Raw genomic sequence first — 24,347 nt, forward strand, 5'->3', positions numbered from 1 at the left:
GTATTAAGTAAATTATTTAAATATATGAATTTATTTTTTAAATAAATTTAAGACTATAATTAAAACATACCCACACTATGGGCCACATATATCAATATTGGAAATAGAGATTACCTAATTGCTATTTCCTGCGAATCGCAATTAGGTAATCTCTATTAAAAATGTATGAAACTCTATTAGGCACATGAAACAAAGGAAAAACCGGTCGCAAACGGGCAGATTCTCAGAATCTGCCCCTTTGCAACCGGTATTTTTGCATTTGGGATGCATTTGGGATGCATCATCCAAAATGCAAAAATCATAATTTAAGGAAAATTGCGATTGCATTTAAGGAATCCCAAATTGAGATTCCTTAAATACAATGCATTTAAGTAAAAAAAATAGCGATTTCGCTAATAGGAGTAGCAAATTACCATGAAGTTGAACTTCATAGTAATTTGCACTTTAGTGCATTTTTTCAAAGTTTCATGTTAGGGCATGTGTGTGTGCAACATATGTGCACAGATCAATTTCAGGGGTGCAACACTGTTATTTTGACACCATTGCACCCTTGAAATTGCATGAGCAATTTATGAGTACCTACTGGTACTCGAAAATTGCTCATAGTTGGACTTGACTCTTTTTGGCAGGTTCACCCCTGAACTTTTTGCCTTAAGCTCTGACATGGTAGTAGTGATTTTAGGCTTCTGCGCACTTTTGCACTGTGGCCCAGTGTAAACTGCGTGCGCTCTCTGAGTGCGTGTGGTGAGATGGGCCTGCCTTCGTATAGGAATGCTTGGGGGATATGTGTGTCCAAGGAATTCCTGGTATGAGGGGAGTGGAGGGTCAAGTTTAGTATGTGCGAACTCGTGAGAGTAAAGACTGCGCAAAAGTGTGCACAGAATTATTGTGGTTATTTTAGAAATGCCACTTTTAAAAGTTGGCATTTCTGTGTGCTGTGTGTCTGCCTGCATGATGTGAATTGCATGTCTGGCTTGTGAGTGACAGGTGCTGATGATGTGGATGGCTCCAGGAGCCAGGATGAGTCTGCCCAGTGGTGAATAGGGAGATCTGCATGTAGATGGGAGGGATGAGTTGCACCTGGGACCTGAACATGGCTGTGCCTTCCCTCAACAATGCTGGCTCCACCTCCTGTGGTGTGTCTGATGTCCCTGGACTGTCCTGATAAAAGGCGAGAGGCTCTGAGCAAAACAAAGTGCTCCAAAGCTCCCCTGAACCAGTTGTATCTGGTTCTCCCATTGCCTACACTTTGAGCAAAGGAAAATGTAGTATAAAATAAGGGGCTGTGACCCCAGGTAAATGTTCTGCTTTTGGATCCTGACCCTGTGGGGCATGCTGCTGCTGGGGAACAGAGGGGGCTGCCATGAGGGCTTGCCTCCCAGGGCCCTGCATTTCCCCTGGATTCCTCAAGGACTTTTCTTTGGGACCTTTTGCTTTTTCTTGGATCTGGGGTGGACTTTGTGCTTTGGCCTCTAGCGCCCTGTGAGCGCTTTCCTTTTATTTTCCTGAAGGCGCATTCCCTGGCGCTGTGCTCCCTGCAGCTGAGGAGGAGCACTACGATCACCCTGGAGGGAATCCCCGGCGTTGGGATTCCCTCGCATTGCGGCATTTAATTGTACCCTAGTCGGTGCCTACCCCGCGTTCCTTTCATGCCTCGCAGGTGCCCACCCTGCGTCTTCGATGTCATTTTAATTAATGCGCAGGTGCCCACCCTGCGACTTTGCCCTTATGGATTGAGCGGGTGCCTACCCCGCTTTCTATCCATACTAATATTATAAATAGAGAGCCCAAACCTTTGAGGCGGGTAATCTCAGTAACCACAGCACCAATCACAACACCCAATACAGCGTTGGAAAGGGCAGTTGCAGTAGAAGGACATAGACTATGCAGACGGATAAAAAAATGTATTAAAAAATTGCAAAAAACTACATCATCCAGAAGGCCGAGGGCCAAAATAACATCAAACAGGAAATGATGTAATAATGTGACTCACTATATTGAGACTGAGAGCCTGGAGCCAAATTGATGGTGAACAAGGGATATGCTATCCCGAAACGCGTAGATTTGTGCCTGCCTGCTTGAGAAACTCCATGCTGTGAGGATTAAATAAACTAGAGGGTGGCATAGAAGTAACCTGCTGTCTCGGGCCAGGACTTCCATTCTATTCGCTATATCTATCCTTGTATATCCAAAGTGTTACATTGTAATGCTAAAACGTCATCATTTCTGAAATGTTGCTCATCGCACAGAGGTATCAGCTTGGTTTCGCAGATAATATTGCGATGCCTTAAATATCATAAATAACCAAAAATGGAAACGTTGCACAAAGACGACCTAAAAACGTGCCACCAATCCCTAAATGTTCAGTTCTCAGACCAGACTACCTGGTCACACCAACCCTCCTTGCCGGCAGTAGGAAATGGCTGCTGTAGGGAACACGCGGTTCCTTTCGGCTCCCTGCTCCGACCTCCAGCCTCTCCTTCCCTGGCACCTGAAGCAGCAGCCCCGTTGCACAACGTCATCCACCCGCGCCGCTTGAATATAGAAGGGAGAAAATATCGGTCGCCATCTTAGTATTCCCTGATTTCGTAATCTAACATTTGTATTTGTTTGGCATAGACCTGTGCTCCGAGGTTTGCACTTTACGGACAGTAACATTGCTAAATAACACATAAAACACACAAAAACACATATTTTACATCTGTACTGTTTTTATATTTATGAACGTTTTGTAAGCTTTTTACACATATTATTTAAAACTATATTTCGCAAACGCTGTGATGTAATGAAGGTCGTGTCCAATTCGCTCCAAGTGAAAACACCGGCTCGCTATATTTCCAAAATGACCGGCATATTTAGATCACCAGAACACACTTTGTCCATCGCGCTCCTAACATTGTGTAAATTTCAGCCTATTTGCGCATTAAGGGGTGATGAGATAAGATAACTATTAAAACAAGCCGTCAGGAGGGCAGTGGAACACTACCACGTTTCTCGGAGGCGAGGCAGAAATGCTTCGGAGAAACCACGGCCATTTTCCTGGTTGGGGGGCGTGTTTTCGTTCTCTCCTCTTCCCATTGGCTGGAATGTAAAATTCCAGCCAATGGGAAGAGGATAGAAAGAAAACAGAAAGAAACTAAAAAACACACCCCTCAATCCCGTCCTAAATTGACAGACAACCCTGTTCTCCAATGACTGGCCTCCGTTTAGGAAGCCAGCCAATGGATAAGAGGGACGGGTTCAAGCCCCCACACTGTAAACATCAGTTTTCTCACAGCGAGAGCTGCGCAAGCGCAGCCTTCGCTAGGCGAAACCTAAAAAGCACATAAGTGAAGACAAACGCAAGTTCATCTCGTTTTTCTCCCAGCTGGGGGAATTGGTTGTGGATTTAAATGCGGCGTGGTTCTGCCGCGGGGATTTACGAACCGGCGAGAGAGCGCTGAAAATTCCGGCGAAAAGGAACCGAGGGGTATCAATATATATATATATATATAGATATATATATATATATTCACTGAAAAAACCATAGGTTATAGACCATATATAGTTAGGAATTAGCATTTAAAAAACCTTTTTTTACTCACACAAAACCATTGAAATTCCATATATAGTTAGTTAGTTGCACTAACTATATATCGCGCACCCGCAATCCACTGCTGATCATGTCACATATTACATCATTCATGACATGGTCAGTGACATCACTGATGACATCACTGATGACATCTCAAATGACATCACTGATGACATCACTGATGACATCTCATTTGACATCAATGACCACATTACTGATGATATCATTCATGTGACAATACAATGCATCTCCTCACATTTTAATATAACCTCTGTTACACCCAGTGTTAAATACAGAGTATAATTTTTGAAGCAATTGACACACCAATACTAGTTACTACATACGCACTCACTGATTCCTACGTCTACACACACATTCACTCATTCACCCATACAATCATTCATACATACCATCACTCATCTTTACAACACTATCATATGCACTCATACACCTATACAGACACTCACACTCTGCCACTCATCCATGGGGTTACTCACACACCTAGTCAGTCCTGTAAAGAATCAATCACACTTCCATTTTCTTGTCTATACAGTTAAACATAGAGCACCTTACATTTTCAAACATATACTAACACATACTTACTCTCTTATACAATCATTGATACAAGTACACATTGATCTGCACAGAGTCACACACCTCCCAGCCAGCCACACACACACTCAGTCTCCCATACAAATACTTGGACAATCAATCAATAACCCATATAGTTAATCATATAGCTACTGATCAACACATGCAGCAGTTTACAGAACAACAGACATAATGATGCACAAATTAAGACAGTTTAGTCACTAACCCATGCACTCAGTGAAACACATTTAATCACTCACTCATACATTCAGTCATGCACCTACTAAATCCTTCGTCCAGACACGTATACTTCCACTGTCATTTGAGATGTCATCGGTGATGTCATCAGTGATGTCACTGACCATGTCATGAATGATGTAATATGTGACATGATCAGCAGTGGATTGCGGGTGCGCGATATATGTTAGTGCAACTAACTAACTATATATGGAATTTCAATGGTTTTGTGTGAGTAAAAAAAGGTTTTTTAAATGCTAATTCCTAACTATATATGGTCTATAACCTATGGTTTTTTCAGTGAATTTTCAAGGTTTTGTAAATGCTAATTCCTAACTATATATGGTCTATAACCTATGGTTTTTTCAGTGAATGTATATATATATATATATATATATATATATATATATATATATTCACTGAAAAAACCATAGGTTATAGACCATATATAGTTAGGAATTAGCATTTACAAAACCTTGAAAATTCACTGAAAAAAACCATAGGTTATAGACCATATATAGTTAGGAATTAGCATTTACAAAACCTTATTTTACTCACACAAAACCATTGAAATTCCATATTTAGTTAGTTGCACTAACTATATATCGCGCACCCGCAATCCACTGCTGATGATGTCACATATTACATCATTCATGACATGGTCAGTGACATCACTGATGACATCACTGATGACATCTCAAATGACATCACTGATGACATCATCTAGTGTCTGTGTGTTTTTGTAAAGTTTAAATACGTTTTACATATTGAAGAATGACTGGATGTATGGAAGACTGAGTGTGTGTGTGGCTGGCTGGGAGGTGTGTGACTCTGTGCATATCAATGTGTACTTGTATCAGTGATTGTATAAGAGAGTAAGTATGTGTTAGTATATGTGTGAAAAGTATGGTGTTCTGTGTTTAACTATAGATGAGGAAATCGAAGTGTGATTGATTCTTCACAGGACTGACTAGGTGTATGAGTGCATATGATAGTGTTCTAATAATAACTGACTGTATGTATGAGTAATTGTATGGGTGAATGAGTGAATGTGTGTGTAGACGTACGAATCAGTGAGTGCGTATGTAGTAACTGGTATTGGTGTGTCATGATGTCATCAGTGATGTCATTTGAGATGTCATCAGTGATGTCATTTCAGATGTCGTTAGTGATGTCATCAGTGATGTCACTGAAGTATGGTGTTCTGTGTTTAACTGTATAGATGAATAAATGGAAGTGTGATTGATTCTTTACAGGACTGACTTGGTGTGTGAGTAACTCCATGGATGAGTGGCAGTGTGTGACTGTCTGCATAGGTGTATGAGTGCATATGATAGTGTTGTAATAATAAGTGACTGTATGTATGAGTCATTGTATGGGTGAATGAGTGAATGTGTGTGTAGACGTACGAATCAGTGAGTGCGTATGTAGTAACTGGTATTGGTGTGTCATGATGTCATCAGTGATGTCATTTGAGATGTCATCAGTGATGTCATCAGTGATGTCATTTGAGATGTCATCAGTGATGTCATCAGTGATGTCACTGACCATGTCATGAATGATGTAATATGTGACATCATCAGCAGTGGATTGCGGGTGTGCGATATATAGTTAGTGCAACTAACTATATATGGAATTTCAATGGTTTTGTGTGAGTAAAATAAGGTTTTGTAAATGCTAATTCCTAACTATATATGGTCTATAACCTATGGTTTTTTCAGTGAATTTCATTGGTTTTTTAACAGCTAATATCTGTAGCTGTAAAATGTATTCTTCTTTAAATCCAAAAATATATTTTATATGTTTATGAATAATTTTTTTTTAAAATATTTTTTTTTCTTCGTTCCCGCTTCGCGAATCGGGAAGCTTCCCGTTAGCTGACCTTGATGCCGCGAAATAGACCGCGAGCCGGTAAACGTTTCTTTACCGCAAGTGCCGCGTTAGAAAACAACATCGTGACGCCTCCCGTCCGCATGACGTTTCACGTTGTCGCGTGATACGTCATATGACGTGCTACGTTAGCGAACTGGTACGCGAAGCGAGTCGCAAAGCGCAGGTTTCTGGAAGCAAACCGGGAGGCCCTGCAAAGCGCTTAACGTAAACACAGCAAGTCATGTGACTTGGTAATAACACTTTTCATTGGTTCATTTCACTTTTGGTTTCCTAATGATGTAAGACTAGGTCATATAATCTAAAATGAACACTTTTGATTGGTTGAGAACTCTTGTTTTTCCCAAATGATGAAAATCCCTCCTTCTTTCCTCACTCTGACTTTCATCATTGTGAGAGAAAGACCCTTTGTGATCACTGAGCAATGGCTTCTTTAGTAGCTTCAGCTGGTGCTTCCCCACCACCTCCACCACATCCAAGGAAGAGTGGACCACCTGCTCAAGTTATAATTCAGCAAGAAGAGGAAGAAGAGGAACAGGAGGAAGAGCACGAAGAGAGGCAGTTTTTGCCTGAGGAACCCAGGACGTCTCACCGGAAAGAAAACTTCATTTGGCAATTTTTTAAAATTCCCAAAGGTCAGAAAAAAGTAAATGCAAGATACGTAACTTGCCTTATATGTCAAGCTAGACTGTCCAGAGGAACCGAGAAAAAATACAGTTTCGGAAACTACACAATGCATCGCCATATGACTAGGTGGCATCCTAACAACTACAGTGCTGCACAGTTTCGGAACGACCTAGATAATCTCCCTATTATGGCCAGAAGATCTGTTGTACCGGAAGTAACGGGACCAGAGGGCAGGGAGATGGTGCCAAATATACAAATGAGATTTGGTGAAGTAAAACACATCTGCGTATTTTGCGATGGATTCATTTGCTACGGAGAAAGAAGCATCACTCTGATCAACAGAGCTATTGACTATCATATGCAAGTTTGTACGAAACGCCCAAAATAATAAATACTTTTTTTTTGTTTTGTTGCTCCTGTTGAGCCCTTTACAATGAATCGTTTTCATTGCCCCCTCCAAGAAAAACCCCAAAAAATATAAAACTGTTCAGAAAAATTCAAAAAAAGTAAAAAAATGTTCTGAAAAATAATAAAAAAAATATAAAACAACAAAAACAATAAAAAAAAAGTTCTTTTCAGAACTACCTCCCCGTTATTAAAAAATTGGTACGATATTTGGAACTGTGCCAACCTCTATTTCTCTTAGTTCGCTTCCCAGTTCGCTCGCCGGTACGCGAACCGGAAGCGAACCAAAAACAGTAAGTATAAGGGAAGGAAACAGAGACTTATGTTAAAAGAAAGACAGCTATAGGGGAGTAAACTAGAGATACTATTACCCGTAATCCACTGCTGATGATGTCACATATTACATCATTCATGACATGCTCAGTGACATCATCAGCAGAGGATTGCGGGTTTTTTGACAACGTGCCTTATCCACGGTTTAATAACGCTGCCTTTTGCTTTATATAAGTTTTCAAATTGTATGAAATATATACCAATAGGTCGTTATGAACCTTTAGGTAGTGCTTTTCTTCATGAGGTCTGGTCGCTTCCATACACATACAGATGTTTCAAAGATGATCAAGAAGTTTATCTGAATGGAGAGGAATGCACTGAGACGCCAGATCATTCACTAATGTGTAGGCACATACAGTTACACGGTTCATGCAACAAACACCGACCAAATATGGCTTGCGTGTTGCAAGGCACGCCAGTTCCTGCTATCATCCCCACGTTCAAGTTGTTGGAAAATGGTAGTTATTTGATGCTTAATAATGAAGATTGTTCTGAGTTAATTAAAAGTATTCCTTTTATGGTAACAGTAAGTGAACGGGTTATTTGCTGCAGAAATGTTCTATTTCCTCCCACACATGAACATAGGGAGTTTTCAATCTGGCCACAAATACCAACCTTGGGAGAGATTTCAACGGCATGGCAAGAATAAGAGCTCTTTTGTCTCAGAGAGAGGTGGCCTTGAGTTCGGCCCGTGAAACTTTCGTGCTTCACATAGCGAACACCCGTACAGAGGTGCAGACCCTTCTCAATTCAGATTTGCCTTTCAATTTCAGCAAGATGGTTCGGACTATCTTTAACGCATCCTCCACAAAGGCCCTGGCGCACTTTTTTAAAGTTGTTACCAGTGGTCTTGTGACTTCATTTGAGAAAATCTTTGGAGTCATCCCTGCTTTCTTTCATTCTATTTTCTCCACTCTGCTTCGTGGATTGGCATTTTTACTTGCATTACCAGCGGACGCTCTTGTGCTTTTTTACATTTTTAAATATGGATGTCCCTCCTATGCAACCTCCCACCCTGCAGCTGCTGACACTGTTCCGCAATCGCATGCTAGAATATTATGGCACAATGCCGTTGGCGATATTAAGCACGGCATATGGATTATCTTTTCGATTCTCCTACTTCACCTGTGTCCAGCCTGTATTTCACTGCCTGACCTGTGATTTCGATTGGGCCATTGATTTGTGTCTCTGCGGACCGGTTTCTCCTGACGTCGACTTTAATCAGCTGATGACTCCTATCATTACTCACGAGTTGGTTTGTCCTGGCGAAAGGATTATGGCTGTGGCATTGATGCATGGACTACTTGGTCCCTGGAATTTACTGGCGGCAGCACAGTCTTTCTTGGAACAGAGCTTTCTTGAAAACCCACCGAGCTGTCCTCTGATGGTGATAGAGGATCCGGTGCTGGGAGAGCACGTATGTTCTTTTCCGCTTTTAAATTGGATGGCTGAACTGTTTTCGGATGAAGACGGTGACTTCCTATTGGAGGCTGTTGCAGCTTATTTTGCATACACAGTTATGTCATAGACCTTTTTCATGTTTGATATGCTGAGTACTAGCATTTCATTGACAATTCATTGACTTATTTGTCAAGTTTTTATTATTTACCTTGCCTATTGGCTTAAGACTCGATAAAGTACTTGGCTGTTTTATTTTTCTTTAGCATTAAATTTTCCTACTTTTTAATGCTTTACCTTGCGGACCGTCCACATATAAACTTGCAATCGGCTCTCATGAGATGGCACTTCTATTATCTTATTCAGTTCGTTTCCGGATCATGGGGAGGTGTCATCTAGGTCCTGGATATCTTTACACCGTGTTAAGTTAGCATGGGCTCATTACCGGTTTAAACGCCATTTTTACTTTTTTGCAACTTCTGCACACGACACTTAGTTGTTGCTTTAGCTTTCCACCTAGTAGTTCATCGTGGTTTACATGAGAATAATATGTTATTGCTCTACTATCTGCTTTGCTTGTTAAACTATATCTGTACAGCGAGTGCTAAAGTTTCAAGAACAACACGATACAGAATTGTTATGAGGTCTGATCTCCACGACTTCATACTCATAACATAAGTGCAACTTCTGCCAATTCTGGGCATGAGGCGGGTTTTATATTGCTTTGCCAAACACACATACACAACAGTTGATGCGGTTCACATGAAGAGAGAGCTGGTGTATGCTGATGTGATTCCTTCAAATCTAAGACACTAAAGTATGGGCACGCCCTAAACCAACACAAAGAGACCTTCTTAGCAAATAATATAATATGTGTATTAGGGAGGGTGAGATATAAGCAGCCGCGGGCCGTGGAGGGAGTTACGGTGAGGCAGGGAGGCGGGGAGGGGGAGAAGCAGGGTGGAGCCCTCTCTACCCTGCCCCTCCCCCTCCCCGCCTCCCTGCCCCACCGTAACTCCCTCCACGGCCCGCGGCTGCTTATAAGTGTTGCTAACTCTTATTCATTTACAGCATGTTAACATACTGTCACCATTCGCTTTTTATGTACTAGTAACTATGCTGGTAATTTTGCTACTGATAATATGTGTACTTGTATTCTCCACCCTGCTTCTCCCCCTCCCCGCCTCCCTGCCTCACCGTAACTCCCTCCACGGCCCGCGGCTGCTTATAAGTGTTGCTAACTCTTATTCATTTACAGCATGTTAACATACTATCACCATTCGCTTTTTATGTACTAGTAACTATGCTGGTAATTTTGCTACTGATAATATGTGTACTTGTATTATCTAAGATACTACGCCTGAGAAGACGGCATTAGTAAATAAACATTTCAAATACACATGTGTTCTTCTTAACTCCATGTTCTGGTTTCTAAGAAATATATAACGACCGACTGTTCATGAGTTCCACGTATCCTGAGGTACTATAAGTTCATATTCTGGATTGTCTAAACATTGAGAGTTTGTTATATCCAATGTGACACTGTACCTAGCTTGCTAAGGGGTTTTTGATTACTAACGTGAGTTTTGGGACACCCTAATTCGCCGAGGTTCCAATCCTCTGTCCACAGTTCTGTGTGAGAACAGAAACCCTGCGACAGGGGCACCCCCGACCCTTGCTGGAGCTTCATCACACTTGCGATACAACTCCAGCAATGCGCCACCTTTACGGCACAGATACATCACGCATCTGTGCTGTTTTTGCCCCATGATGCGCCGCATTGTAAATGCAGCACACCATAGATGACGGAACAGCGGCACAGAATGACTAACACATCCCTGGTGATGCGCCAGTCATCATAAATGTATCCCTATGCTTCTTATCTTGTTAGAGATGAACCGTCATATGTATCATCAAAGTTTTTTGCATTTCCTAAATAGCGAACTTTAAGGAATAAATAGCGATTCTTTACCATTCCTAGTTTGCGATTAGCTATTTGCTAATTACAAATTACCCATTCATTTCCTTCATTTCCATAGGGCGGTTGGACTCACTTTTAGCTCGAACGGCTGAATGGATTTCCACGAAACTTGGCAAAATTGTAGGGACTGGTAGCCCGATGTGCCTTTGCTATGTCTCAAGATATATGCTCCAGTGGTTTTTACGAAAATTAACTTTGAAAAATATATATTGGGCTACATTGGCCTATATATATGTTGGAGCCCAAATGTAGCCCAATGTAGCCCAATGAAGCCCAATGTAGCCCAATGTAGCCCAAAGATGGCCGCCAGACACACAAAAAAACAAATGTAGCCCAAATATCAGCCAGATGTAGCCCAACTATAGCCCAGTGACAGAATGACCAATCATCTTCGCAAACCTCCGTTACGCGAAGCGGAGCGCTGTTACAGATATATATCTTTTTTTGAACGTTAATTTCTCAAAATCCACTGGAGCACATATATTGAGACCTAGCAAAGGCACATCGGGCTACCAGTCCCTAATATTTTGCCAAGTTTCGTGCAAATCCATTCAGCCGTTCGATTATTATTATTATTATTATTTTTGCCCCGCGGGGCCCTTTTAAAACCTCCACATCAAACCTAGGGGGTCAGCGAGGATCTACTATGCCCCCTTATGGTCATTTCCCCCTTCCTTTTGGCCTCCTCTTGTCTCTCGATCCTACCGAGAGACAAGATGGCGGCCGCTACGGACTTTTTTGAATGTTGACAGACGCCAGAGAACCAATCAGCTTCGCTTCACAAAGCTCCGTTGCGCGCAAAGTACGCGTCCTGGGACGCTGCCCGGTCCGCTGTTACAGATATATATCTTTTTTTAAACGTTAATTTCCCAAAATCCACTGGAGCACATATATTGAGACCTACAAAAGGCACATCGGGCTACCAGTCCCTACAATTTTGCCAAGTTTCGTGCAAATCCATTCAGCCGTTCGGGCTAAAAGTGAGGCCAACCGCCCTATGGAAAACTCAATGTTAAAAACACGTTTTGGGACCCCCCTTTTTTCTCGGCCCCCCCTTGACGAACCCCCCCCAAATTTTCAAGGGCTGCTCAGAAACAAAATGTGCCATTTTCCTGAAACTTTCAGCCAATTCCGTCCACAAACGCCAAAGTTATTAGACATAGAATTTTCAAAAATCCCATAGAGAAAAAATCCTAACTATATATACCTACTGGCGACCGCCAGTAGGTAATATATCTATATATATATATATATATATATATATATATCCAATTACCGCTCCGGCGCCCGTAACCACCAAACGGAGAAAGACACGGACTCCAAAATCAGCATACACTGCTGGCTGCAGTGACTTTATTTAATTATAATGGTGCGAGATGTCGGGCAGGATGACGCGTTTTGGCTAACGTGTAGCCTTGCTCACATAACCTCGCTGCTCAAACAACTGAATTTAAATACATTGGTGATTGTGCTCAGGTGATTACTAGAACTACACACATAGTGAAAAGTGAAAACATACTGGGCTATAAACTACAAGTCTGTTTTCCCAATTTTTTTTTTAATAATAATGATAATAATATCTGCACAAATGCATTTGTAAACATCATAAAATCGTATTAGTTATTTACATTATATCAGTTGATTTGCAAATATTATCTGTCCTAATACAATTGTGACAATTTGGAAAACGACAAATGTTGTAGTCAAATAAGTGGAGTCATATATATATCCATACTAATATTATAAAGAGAGAGCCCAAACCTTTGAGGCGGGTAATCTCAGTAACCACAGCACCAATCACAACACCCAATACAGCGTTGGAAAGGGCAGTTGCAGCAGAAGGACATAGGCTATGCAGACGGCCACCATATACATTTAAAAGGTTAAAAGAACAGTGCCATCAAAGTAGTGCCTTGAAGGGCGTGTCTGCGTTCTGCTGTGGGCGTGTGCTGGGGGCGTGACAAACGCTGGGGGCGTGTGGTACGTTCCACCCTTCTTGCCATGTGAGTCGTAATTGCGCCCCATCAAGGGGCACGCTGGGGGCGTGACACGCTGGATCTGTGACAAACGCTGTGGGCGTGTGTCCGCGCTGTGGGCGTGTGTCCGCCTTCATGCCATGTGAAGCGCCAATTATGCAATTGCGCCACATCAAGGGGCACGCTGGGGGCATGACAAACGCTGGGGGTGTGTGCTACGTTCCGCACTTCATGCCATCTGGGACGTACATTAATCAGATCGTCTGCTGTGGCCGTGTGCTGGGGGCGTCACAAAGGCGTTCACCTCGAATCGTGGTAAGTAACCATTCGCAAGACTCCCTTGGGGGACTGCCCATCGTCTCACACATACTGGGGGTGCCGAATGCAGTGTGTGCCTTGGCCTGGGTGCGTCTGAAAGGGCCGAACGCAGTGTGTGGCTTGGCCTGGGTGCGTCTAAAAAGCACTCGGGCCGAAGAGCGTCAGTGTGGGTCAGAAAAAAATAAGAACAGCGGGAAACAATCATTCAAGACTCACACAATTCGAATTGTTAGACGGTCGCCGCTGGATCTCAAGCGGGGGCACACGCGACTGAGCGTGTCTGCGGGGACAATTACTGCAGCCTCTCATGCGCGCTGTTACTGAACTATCACATTAAATCAAATTACACGCGCCTGCTAACATCAGCCAGGGCTGTAGCCGGGCTCAGGCGGTGGATCACTACACTAATTACATGCGCCTGCTAACATGAACCAGGGCTGCAGCTGGGCCTCAAGCGGGGGAACACGCGCCTGCTAACATCAACCAGGGCTGCAGCTGGGCCTCAAGCGGGGGAACACACGAATGACCATATCTGAATACACACATTACACACATTCTATTTCATACCCGGACAACGTCGGGACGGGCTGCTAGTTTTTAGTAAAGAGGGAGCCTACCCCTCATTATACTTGGAGAAGTTGCTGCCGCGTCTGCACAGCCACGGCCGCCCAAAAGTCAGGCAAGTCTGCCTGTGACATGGGCGGGCTGGCGGCTGGGCCGGAAGAGGGGCGAGAGGGCAAGAGTTGCGGGGCTCCCATGAACTGTGGGGAGCCCCGGAAGAGGAGTCAGCCCGGAGCCTCGTGGGCTCCATATCGAAAATTCCCGGTCCCGAAACGGGGGACCGGGTGAAGCATGGCGCATAAAGAAGCGGGGCCCCTGTGAGTGGAGATAGCCATGCAAGCGCCGCAGCCCGTTTTCCGCGGAGGGGGCGCGAGGCACATTGCCGGTGCCTGCCCTGGGGCATCCAACGAGAGGAGCCCCCCGTATAGCCCGGTGAGTGAGAGCTGAGGGGGGACATGGCCGCATTTCGCTCCTGCGCTACGAGGGAGCCTAGTTGGTTTTTAGTGCCAGTGCAAGGCACGAAAGTCAGAGTGGCCCCGTCTGTCAGTGGGGCGCTCCAACGAGGCAGGCTTGATTTTGTTTTAGGAGCCAGCCTGCTCCACCGTGGCCATATTTGTTCAAAGGACCCCAATGGGGGTACCGAGGGCCCGTGGGCCAATGCTGCCTCATAGTGGCCATTGTCCTCCAGCTGCCCCACTTTGCAGGGGTCAGCTGCAACACTTGGGGGCATGTTTATTTACATGCCGCATTTTAACATTCCCAGCTGCCCAGCAAGTAGTGGGCAGCTGCACCGTTTAGGTCTTTCTTTTCTTTGGGGGGACATGATTAAGTCAGGAGTGAGATGCACTCCTTCGACCCCATCCATCCACAGCTGCGCAGCACTTAGTGCCAGCTGCAACGTTTAGGTTTGCGCAATTGCACACCCCTGACTCCTGCTGCATTGGCAGCATCCTGTCCTTTGGACAGAGGGCATTTGAGCCCCTTAGGGATGGCCAGTTGGCCAGGGGGACTATTAGGTTTGTAAGGCGCCAGGCCCTAATGTGATTTATATAGGTGCTAAAAAATGTAATGTATATGATATGTTTTATGTACCCTGATTTATGTTTCTAGTTGTGTTTATGATTATGAGGTTTTACCTCCTGTGTTATGTTTTGGTTTATTCACTACTGTGGTTTAGGTATGAGTAATTCCCTACTGCAGTTTATGTTAGTAAGTTTATTTCCTAATGCGAGTTATGTTTAGGAGATTATGGTCTATATGTTTAGGCTTATGAGGTTGGCGCAGAATAGATTTCTCACCTGATGTAATACTGTGCGTAATATGATTTATGTTACAGAATGATGCTGAGTATAGGGTCTGCCAGTGATTACTGGTTGCGTTCTAAGTTCATGTTATGTTCTGACTTACTATTTTTACCAAGTGATAATTCTGACAGTGGCCCACGTGGCCCTGTCATGTGTAAATAATCCCCTGTAAATATTGCCCAGTGCCAGTTGGCACAGTGTATATTGTGTGATTACCATTTGATGTGTTTTATGATAATACAAAGGCTATTAATATGTATAACCTTGTGTGGGGTCCCTTTTATGGCGTGCCTAGTATGTTGTTACTGTGTGTGTTGTGCAAATGCTTTACACATCGCCACCGGGATAAGCCTGACTGCTCGTGCCAAGCTACCAAGGGGGTGAGCAGGGGTTATCTTTGGCGTGTAACTTCCTTGCCCTGACTAGAGTGGTGGTCTCTGCCTGGCTTTGGCGCAAGCTTTAGCCAACCAGAGATCCCCATTTCTAACACTCATGCAATCTCCAATTCCTTCCTATGGGCCTCCAGGCTCATAGAAATGAATGGGACAGCATTCCTTAATTGCGACTAGCAATTTGCGAGTCGCAATTAAGGAATGTGTAGGAATCGCTATTTTTATAGTGATTCCTACATGCATAGGCTTTTGTGATTCCTTATTTGGGATTCCTTCATTATCGTAATGAAGGAATTGCAAAAGCCTACGTTGATGCATGTGCCAGTATGAGCTTCATTTAGGGATTCCTAGTGGGTCGCAAATCCACCTACCTCATGAATAATATTGAGATAGGTTGCAATTTGCGACCCATTGGGAATCGCTAAAATCACAGGGATGTTTGTATGCTGGGGTCAGCAGACCACCGTATCCTTAATTTATTTTAAATAAAGCAGTCTTTTTAAATGCAGCCCATTTTCCTTAAAGGAAAATGGGTGCGTTTAAAAAAGAAAAATGATACATTTTCTTATAATTTATTAAGGGCAGGCAGTAGTCCATGGGACTACTGCATGCTCTGAAATCTTTTTTGGACTACTATTTACAAAGGGGAAGGGGTCCCTTAGGGCCCCCTTCCCGTTTGCGAAGGCTTACCACCAATTTGAAGTTGGAGGCAAAATGTGAATGATTTACGACCGCATTTCGGTCACAAAATATTCTTACAGACCGCTGTGATTTGATATTAAGATGCCCTCAATACGCCCCTTCCTAATATCGAATCGACAACCCTATCTTTCAGTTCAGTAATAGGATAACCAAATAACAAATAGGGCTTGGTTCATCAGAAAATGCTTTTTTTCTGGCCGCAAATGGCCTGATTCTGCGAATAGGGCCATTTGTGAGCTAAAAAAGCTTCTTACATCTGGCTCTAGCATTCATATTTTAAATTAATGTTTAGTAAATGTTGTTTAAAGTCATGTGTTTAAATAATTGGCATTTTTTTATATTTGATTTAAAGTTCAAAAGTGTTATCAATTAATGTAATAATCAATAATTCAATAATTATATATAATATTTGTGTAACTATGAATATACATACATATCCATATCAGCTGCCATTGGGTAATTATAGTCAGAGCCACTGGAATTATGCATCAGGGAGGGCCAAGTTAGGTGACATGGTTGAGTGAATTATGTGGCAAGAAAAGGCAAATTATGAGACATTCTGTGTTACATTTTGGGATAGTATTACTTCTTTAGTTTGTCATTTTTAAACTTGTTAACACAGTTTGGGCATTAGTTGCAACTCAGCACCAGTTTAACATCCAAGGAGATCAATAAGCTACAGAAAGTTGACCAGTCAACCTTTGCAAAGGACCTTCCACTGCGCTGCAACATGAGTTGTTGTGCTTCTGGTAACTTTTGAACTGTTTGAGTTCGAAATTTTTGTTTTTGTTAAAATCTGCAGATTATGCAGCAAATGATGGATTATGTGGCAAATGCAGCAAATCTACAATAGTGCAAAAATCACAGTGGCCACATAATACCATCATTCCAGTGGCCCTGGTTATAGTTAGGATAGTGTTTCCAAAAAATGTCTGTTTTGTGTTGCTAATTCTTGCTAATTACTTTGACGCCGTTGACTAATCTTTTCAAAACTTTCCCAAAAAAGTGCTATTTATAGACTAGTTTTTGCATGGAAAGTTTTGGGGTGATACATCAAGCTGTAGCCAAGAAAAATAGGAGGTCTCAAAATTAGTTTTTCCATTCATTTTTTCTTAGGAACTTTAGACACTGCCACAGCCGAAAAGGCTGAACAAATTTACACCAAGTAGGCAGAAAGTTAGATCTGGGTCCAGAAAGAATGCTTTTTGTGATCTGGTGTAAATCTGTTCAGTAGTATGCTCAAAGAATATTGTATAAATTTTATTTCGCAAAGGATCAGCAGGGCTGACAGATCTCAAGCTGAGATCTAATTGGCTGCCGCAGTTAACAAGGTAGTGGCAGCAGTCATCTTAGGACTCAGGACTCGGTCCTGAGTCCTAAAAAAGGTAAAAAAAGACATAAGTGGGCAGTTTAGGGATACCCTGACCCCCAAGACCTGGTTGTGGTATCTCAGAGGGCTGAATGTCACTAATAAAGGGATGAGCCACGTGGATCTCCCCTGCCAGAACCTTAATAGCCCCTGGGACCCCATCCCTTGGGGCTGAATGTGATAAAAAAGAGAAGAAGGCTGTAGTGCTCTCCTCCTTGGGCCTTGATGGGCCCCAGGGACCCATCCCTGGGGCTGAATATCACTAATAAGGGGATGGGGCTGCCTGGGCTCCCTCCCTGAATCTAAAAGTACACTGGAGACACCACTCCTCAGGGCCTGCTCACACACTTTGTCCTGGGAAGCACCTCCCACATGCCTTCCCTGCCTTCCCTGCCTGTAGGAGCACAGGCGGGAAGCCATTTCTGCTCTCATTTGGCAGTATGTTTAAAAATGTTCCCTCCGGGTGGGAGCAACCTTTTGTTTCCCTTGTGGCGCACCTGCAGCCAGGGAAACACACATTGCTCCCACCCAGCAGGATCAAACAAACGACAGCTGCTCCCACTAGGCGTGAGCAATGCCAGCTTGTGCAGCATGCGGGGAGACCGCAGGTGTCATGGAGGCCTTGTGGCTCTCTGTGGCTCCCAACTTGTAGTTTGGTGGGTGACACGAGTGGGTACCGGAGCGCCCACCTAAAAGAAACACAGGCATCAGGGAATGGGGTCCCCGGGGCCATAATAGCCTCAGGGAGGGGGATGCGCCCCTCCCCTTTAAGTTAACTGTGTACCTAGGGGATGAGATCCCCGGGTTCTATTAGGACTGAGGGAGTGAGGCCACATGGCCCGCCTCCCCTTCTCCAAAGACTTCTGCTCTGCGGGAAGGGGTTCCTGGGGCCTTTTAAGGCTCAGGGAGGAGGACTGTGTGCCCCCTCCATTATAAGTTAAGCGAGGCCTTGGAGGATTTTCCCAGGGCCTATTAAGGCTGCACAGCACTCCTCCCCTTTTCTAAGGAGTTTGGCTCCAGTGGATGGTGTTTTCGCGGATTATTACGGTTTAGAGAGTGGGGCTGTGCACCACCTCCCCTTAACATATAAGTTTTGGTCTCAGGTGATTGGGTCCTCTGGAGCTACTATTGGCTTGTACGGGGGGCTGTGTGCCCCTTCATGTTAACATATATGTTTTGGCCCGGAGGAATGGGGTCCCCGGGGCCACTAGTGGCTCACAGAGAGGGACTGTGCATTCCTTCCCCTTAATTAAAAAAAGACTCCAAGGGATGGGGTCCCCGAGGCCTAAAGTGGCTCAGGGAGTGGACTTTGTGCCACCCCTTAAAAAAAAGTGTTTGTTAGGGGATGGGGTAACTGGGGTCCCATGTGGCTTGGAGGGGGAACTGTGCTACTGGGTTGGATGCAGGGCCTGGCCACAGGCCAGACCCTGTGGCCAACCTCCACGCTGCACAGGTCCGAATATTGTGCACCACATGGGGTTGGCGACTCGCTGGGTTGGACGCAGGCTCTGTAGCCAAACCCATGCCACACACGGTCTTTGGCTGTGTGTGGCGTGAGGGTGGCTTCCTGTGGCAATGTGGCTTCAGCGGCAAACACCATTGCTGTGCAGAGCTGAATTTGGCTTAATGTATGGTAATAAAATATTAATTTGCGTTACAAAAATGTAGAAATTCACTGGAAAAAACAAAGGTTAGATCAATGTTATAGTTAAATTAGGATGTCAGTGACAATGTAACATTTTAAACTAAAAGAACTCTGACATTTCCCAGTTATAGTTATCTCAAGTAACTATAACTTGCCATGCACTGCTAATTACCCCACCTATTGCATCACTTATGACATCTTCTGTGACATCATTGATAATATCACTGAAACATTTGCAATGAAAGTATTGATAAGAAAACTGTGCATGGTGTGGACGCGAGTGATAGTTACCATAGGAAGAGCATTTTTTGGTTTGCTAATAACTTTGGTGCCGTTTGGGAACACGTGGGGCTTTACCTAATTCGCGAAAGGTCCCAGGGTCCCTATCTCTTGGTACTATATTGAATCTTTTCAGGAGGGGGTCATGCAGCCCCCTCCCCAAGCCAATTTAGGGCCCAAGGACCCCATCCTGGGGCTCAATGTATGGTCCCACCTAAGATTGTTTGTTTCTGTTGGGGGGCAGAATACAAATATGCTCCTGTAGGACATGAGCTTATATGTTGTCGGCCCCTTCCAGCACCTACAATGAGTGCTGGTCGGGGAGCCGGTAACTATGAGCCTTGCGTGCCCTTGCCATGCACTGCTAATTATCTCACATATTCCACCACTCATGACATGTTCTAAGACATCATTTATAACATCACTACAACATCTGAAAGTACATTATAGATGACAACAATGTGCATGGCAGGGGTGCAGTTTTCTGAAGGGTGGGGATGAGGTTTTTTGGTATTAGAAAAAAAGTTTAATATATTCTGTGTTCACTGATTTATTGATGCTTATTGGCAGTAGGAACATATACAACTACAACAGAATGAAGTATTTAACGGCATATCTTTGCAGTATGGCATGTACACAACAGCATCATCATCTTTGTTCCCCACATCCCTCTTCTTCCTCCAAGTCATCCATACTCATATTATAAAGAGAGAGCCCAAAACTTTGAGGCGGGTAATCTCAGTAACCACAGCACCAATCACAACACCCAATACAGGGTTGGAAAGGGCAGTTGCAGCAGAAGGACATAGGCTATGCAGACGGATAAAAAAATGTAATAAAAAAATTGCAAAAAACTACATCATCCAGAAGGCTGAGGGCCAAAATAACATCAAACAGGAAACGATGTAATAATGTGACTCACTATATTGAGACTGAGAGCCTGGAGCCAAATTGATGGTGAACAAGGGATATGCTATCCAGAAAGGCGTAGATTTGTGCCTGCCTGCTTGAGAAACTCCATGCTGTGAGGATTAAATAAACTAGAGGGTGGCACAGAAGTAACCTGCTGTCTCGGGCCAGGACTTCCATTCTATTCGCTATATCTATCCTTGTATATCCTTGTATATCAAAAGCGTTACATTGTAATGCTAAAACGTCATCATTTCTGAAATGTTGCTCATTGCACAGAGGTATCAGCTTGGTTTCGCAGATAATATCGCGATGCCTTAAATATCATAAATAACCAAAAATGGAAACGTTGCACAAAGACGACCTAAAAACGTGCCACCAATCCCCAAATGTTCAGTTCTCAGACCAGACCACCTGGTCACACCAACCCTCCTTGCCGGCAGCAGGACATGGCTGCTGTAGGGAACACGCGGTTCCTTTCGGCTCCCTGCTCCGACCTCCAGCCTCTGCTTCCCCGGCAACTGAAGCAGCAGCAGTACCTCTCGCGCTGCCCCTTCGCGCAACGTCATCCACCCGTGCCGCTTCAATATAGAAGGGAGATAATATCGGTCGCTTAGTATTCCCCTATTTTCGTAATCTAACATTTGTATTTGTTTGGCATAGACCTGTACTCCGAAGTTTGCACTTTACGGACAGTAACATTGCTAAATAACACATAAAACACACAAAAACACATATTTTACATCTGTACTATTTTTATATTTATGAACGTTTTGTAAGCTTTTTACACATATTATTTTAAAACTATATTTTGCAAACGCTGTGATGTAATGAAGGTCGTGTCCTATTCGCTCCAAGTGAAAACACCGGCTCGCTATATTTCCAAAATGACCGGCATATTTAGATCACCAGAATACACTTTGTCCATCGCGCTCCTAAAATTGATGGACAACCCATTCTCTCCAATGACTGGCCTCCGTTTAGGAAGCCAGCCAATGGAGAAGAGGGGCGGGTTCAAGCCCCCACACTGTAAACATCAGTTTTCTCCCAGCGAGAGCTGCGCAAGCGCAGCCTTCGCTAAGCGAAACCTAAAAAGCACATAAGTGAAGACAAACGCAAGTTCGTCCCGTTTTTCTCCCAGCTGGGGGAATTGGTTGTAATTTAAATGCGGCGTGGTTCTGCCGCGGGGATTTACGAACCGGCGAGAGAGCGCTGCAAATTCTGGCGAAAAGGAACCGAGGGGTATCAATATATATATATGCGGCTGTTTCTTTCCTGCCAGGAGAGAGTGTGTAAGATATACATATATATATCCATACTAATATTATAAAGAGAGTGCCCAAACCTTTGAGGCGGATAATCTCAGTAACCACAGCACCAATCACAACACCCAATACAGCATTGGAAAGGGCAGTTGCAGCAGAAGGACATAGGCTATGCAGACGGCCACCATATACATTGAAAAGGTTAAAAGAACAGTTCCATCAAAGTAGTCCCTTGTGGTCGTGTCTGCGTTCTGCTGTGGGCGTGTGCTGGGGGCGTGACAAACGCTGGGGGCGTGTGGTACGTTCCACCCTTCATGCCATGTGAGTCGTAATTGCGCCGCATCAAGGGGCACGCTAGGGGCGTGACACGCTGGGTCCGTGACAAACGCTGTGGGCGTGTGTCCGCGCCGTGGGCGTGTGTCCGCCCTTCATGCCATGTGAAGCGCCAATTACGCAATTGCGCCACATCAAGGGGCACACTGGGGGCGTGACAAACACTGGGGGCGTGTGCTACGTTCCGCACTTCATGCCATCTGGGTCGTACATTAATCAGATCGTCTGCTGTGGCCGTGTGCTGGGGGCGTCACAAAGGCGTTCCCCTTGAATCGTGGTAAGTAACCATTCGCAAGACTCCCTTGGGGGACTGCCCGTTGTCTCACACATACTGGGGGTGCCGAATGCAGTGTGTGCCTTGGCCTGGGTGCGTCTGAAAGGGCCGAACGCAGTGTGTGGCTTGGCCTGGGTGCGTCTCAAAAGCACTCGGGCTGAAGAGCGTCAGAGTGGGTCATAAAAAAATAAGAACAGCGTGAAACAATCATTCAAGACTCACACAATTCTAATTGTTAGACGGTCGCCGCTGGCCCTCAAGCGGGGGCACACGCGACTGAGCGTGTCTGCTGGGACAATTACTGCAGCCTCTCATGCGCGCTGTTACTGAACTATCACATTAAACCAAATTACACGCGCCTGCTAACATCAGCCAGGGCTCAGGCGGTGGATCACTACACTAATTACATGCGCCTGCTAACATGAACCAGGGCTGCAGCTGGGCCTCAAGCGGGGGACACGCCCCTGCTAACATCAACCAGGGCTGCAGCTGGGCCTTAAGCGGGGGAACACGCGAATGACTGTATCTGAATACACACATTACACAGATTCTATTTCATACCCGGACAACGTCGGGACGGGCTGCTAGTTATGTATAAAATGGATAACATGTTTGAGATTGTAACATGCATATATCTGCATATTGTTTTTTTTTAAAAGGCTGGCTCCTTGGAACAAACACCTAGCAATTCTGAGATGCCAGTAGAATTTCCCTTGTCTCCCTTCAGACATGTCACTCTGTGCTTTGAGGCTCATGCTAAAGTCAGTTCTGCCTCTGCTTTAAGTTATCCAGTTGCATTATTTGGATGATTCCAGCAGAGCAGTGCAGGGATGTTCGGGATCTTGAAGTGGGAAGTGAATTTGAATAAACACCGACATTCAGCTGGTCGCCTGAGTATCTGAGAGAGGATGCTGTGATTATTTCTTCAGGACACAGTGTGTGGACGTGGGTATGGACAGCAAAACCAGGGGACTTGAGTTAAGGGTAATCTGTTGGCAGTGCAACCTCCAGCCTGTCCACTAGTGGTAGACGTGATATTTAGTAGTGGAGGGACGCCAGAGCGAAGTAAATATTTTAATACAGTGACAGGCACTGTGATAAATGTCCTTAGTCTTGATGCCAAAGCTCTCAATCATGACTCATTAACTGTTTAGTTTATAACAGGCAGGATTGGGAGCTCTGAAGTTGATGTCAAAAAGTAACAATATAAAAATGTTTACCCTCACATCCTCGGTGTTCTCCTCTTCGGCAGTTACAATGCAAGTCCCGGAGCCTCAGCCAACTCCCATCTACCACCCCAGATGCTGCTCTCATGCTGCTGATAATGTTAAGCAGCCTGAGAGGAGCACCAGGATTGGCTGTAGTGACCTGGCTTGCTGCTCCTTTAGGCACTGGGAGGGAAAATGTGCCTTCTCTCCACCCAGCTGTCTAAGACAGCTCGGGTTGGAGAGGTTTAACATGTGCATGTCAGCCTCTCCGTAGCAAGACAGCCAGAAAAAGTGACATGTGCACTTAAAACAGGTGTGGTCACCACTCCTCGCCTGGTGCAAATCAGCAGCAATGGCCCCACCCTTACTCTTGGCTCGGGATGAGAGCAGCAGTGAAAAACCAAAATGGTAATAAATTCATTGTATTGCTATTTTTTTCACGTCTGCTGCTCTTGCAGCAGGGGGGCAATGATCCTCTGCCTAAAATGGAGGAACTATTGCTACTGCCCAAGGGTGGGGATTACCAGAGGTAGAGCTGGAGGAAGATGTGGAAAGGACAGAATCTCTGAAATTCAAAGGTGGTTGGCAGATAAGCCCCAGCAGTCCAGTTCAAAATGTGTATTTGACTCTATCCATCTACATCTATTTGCTCCTTCACACAGCTTTTACTAGACCTTGGTGAAATACACATCATTTCCTTTGCAGAAATTGCATGAAATATCGAAAATATTACACAAAATGATGAGAAATTATGCAAGATTACACCAACGCAAACT

This window comes from Lissotriton helveticus, chromosome 2_1 (assembly GCF_964261635.1).
Source record: "Lissotriton helveticus chromosome 2_1, aLisHel1.1, whole genome shotgun sequence".
Lineage (NCBI taxonomy): Eukaryota > Metazoa > Chordata > Amphibia > Caudata > Salamandridae > Lissotriton > Lissotriton helveticus.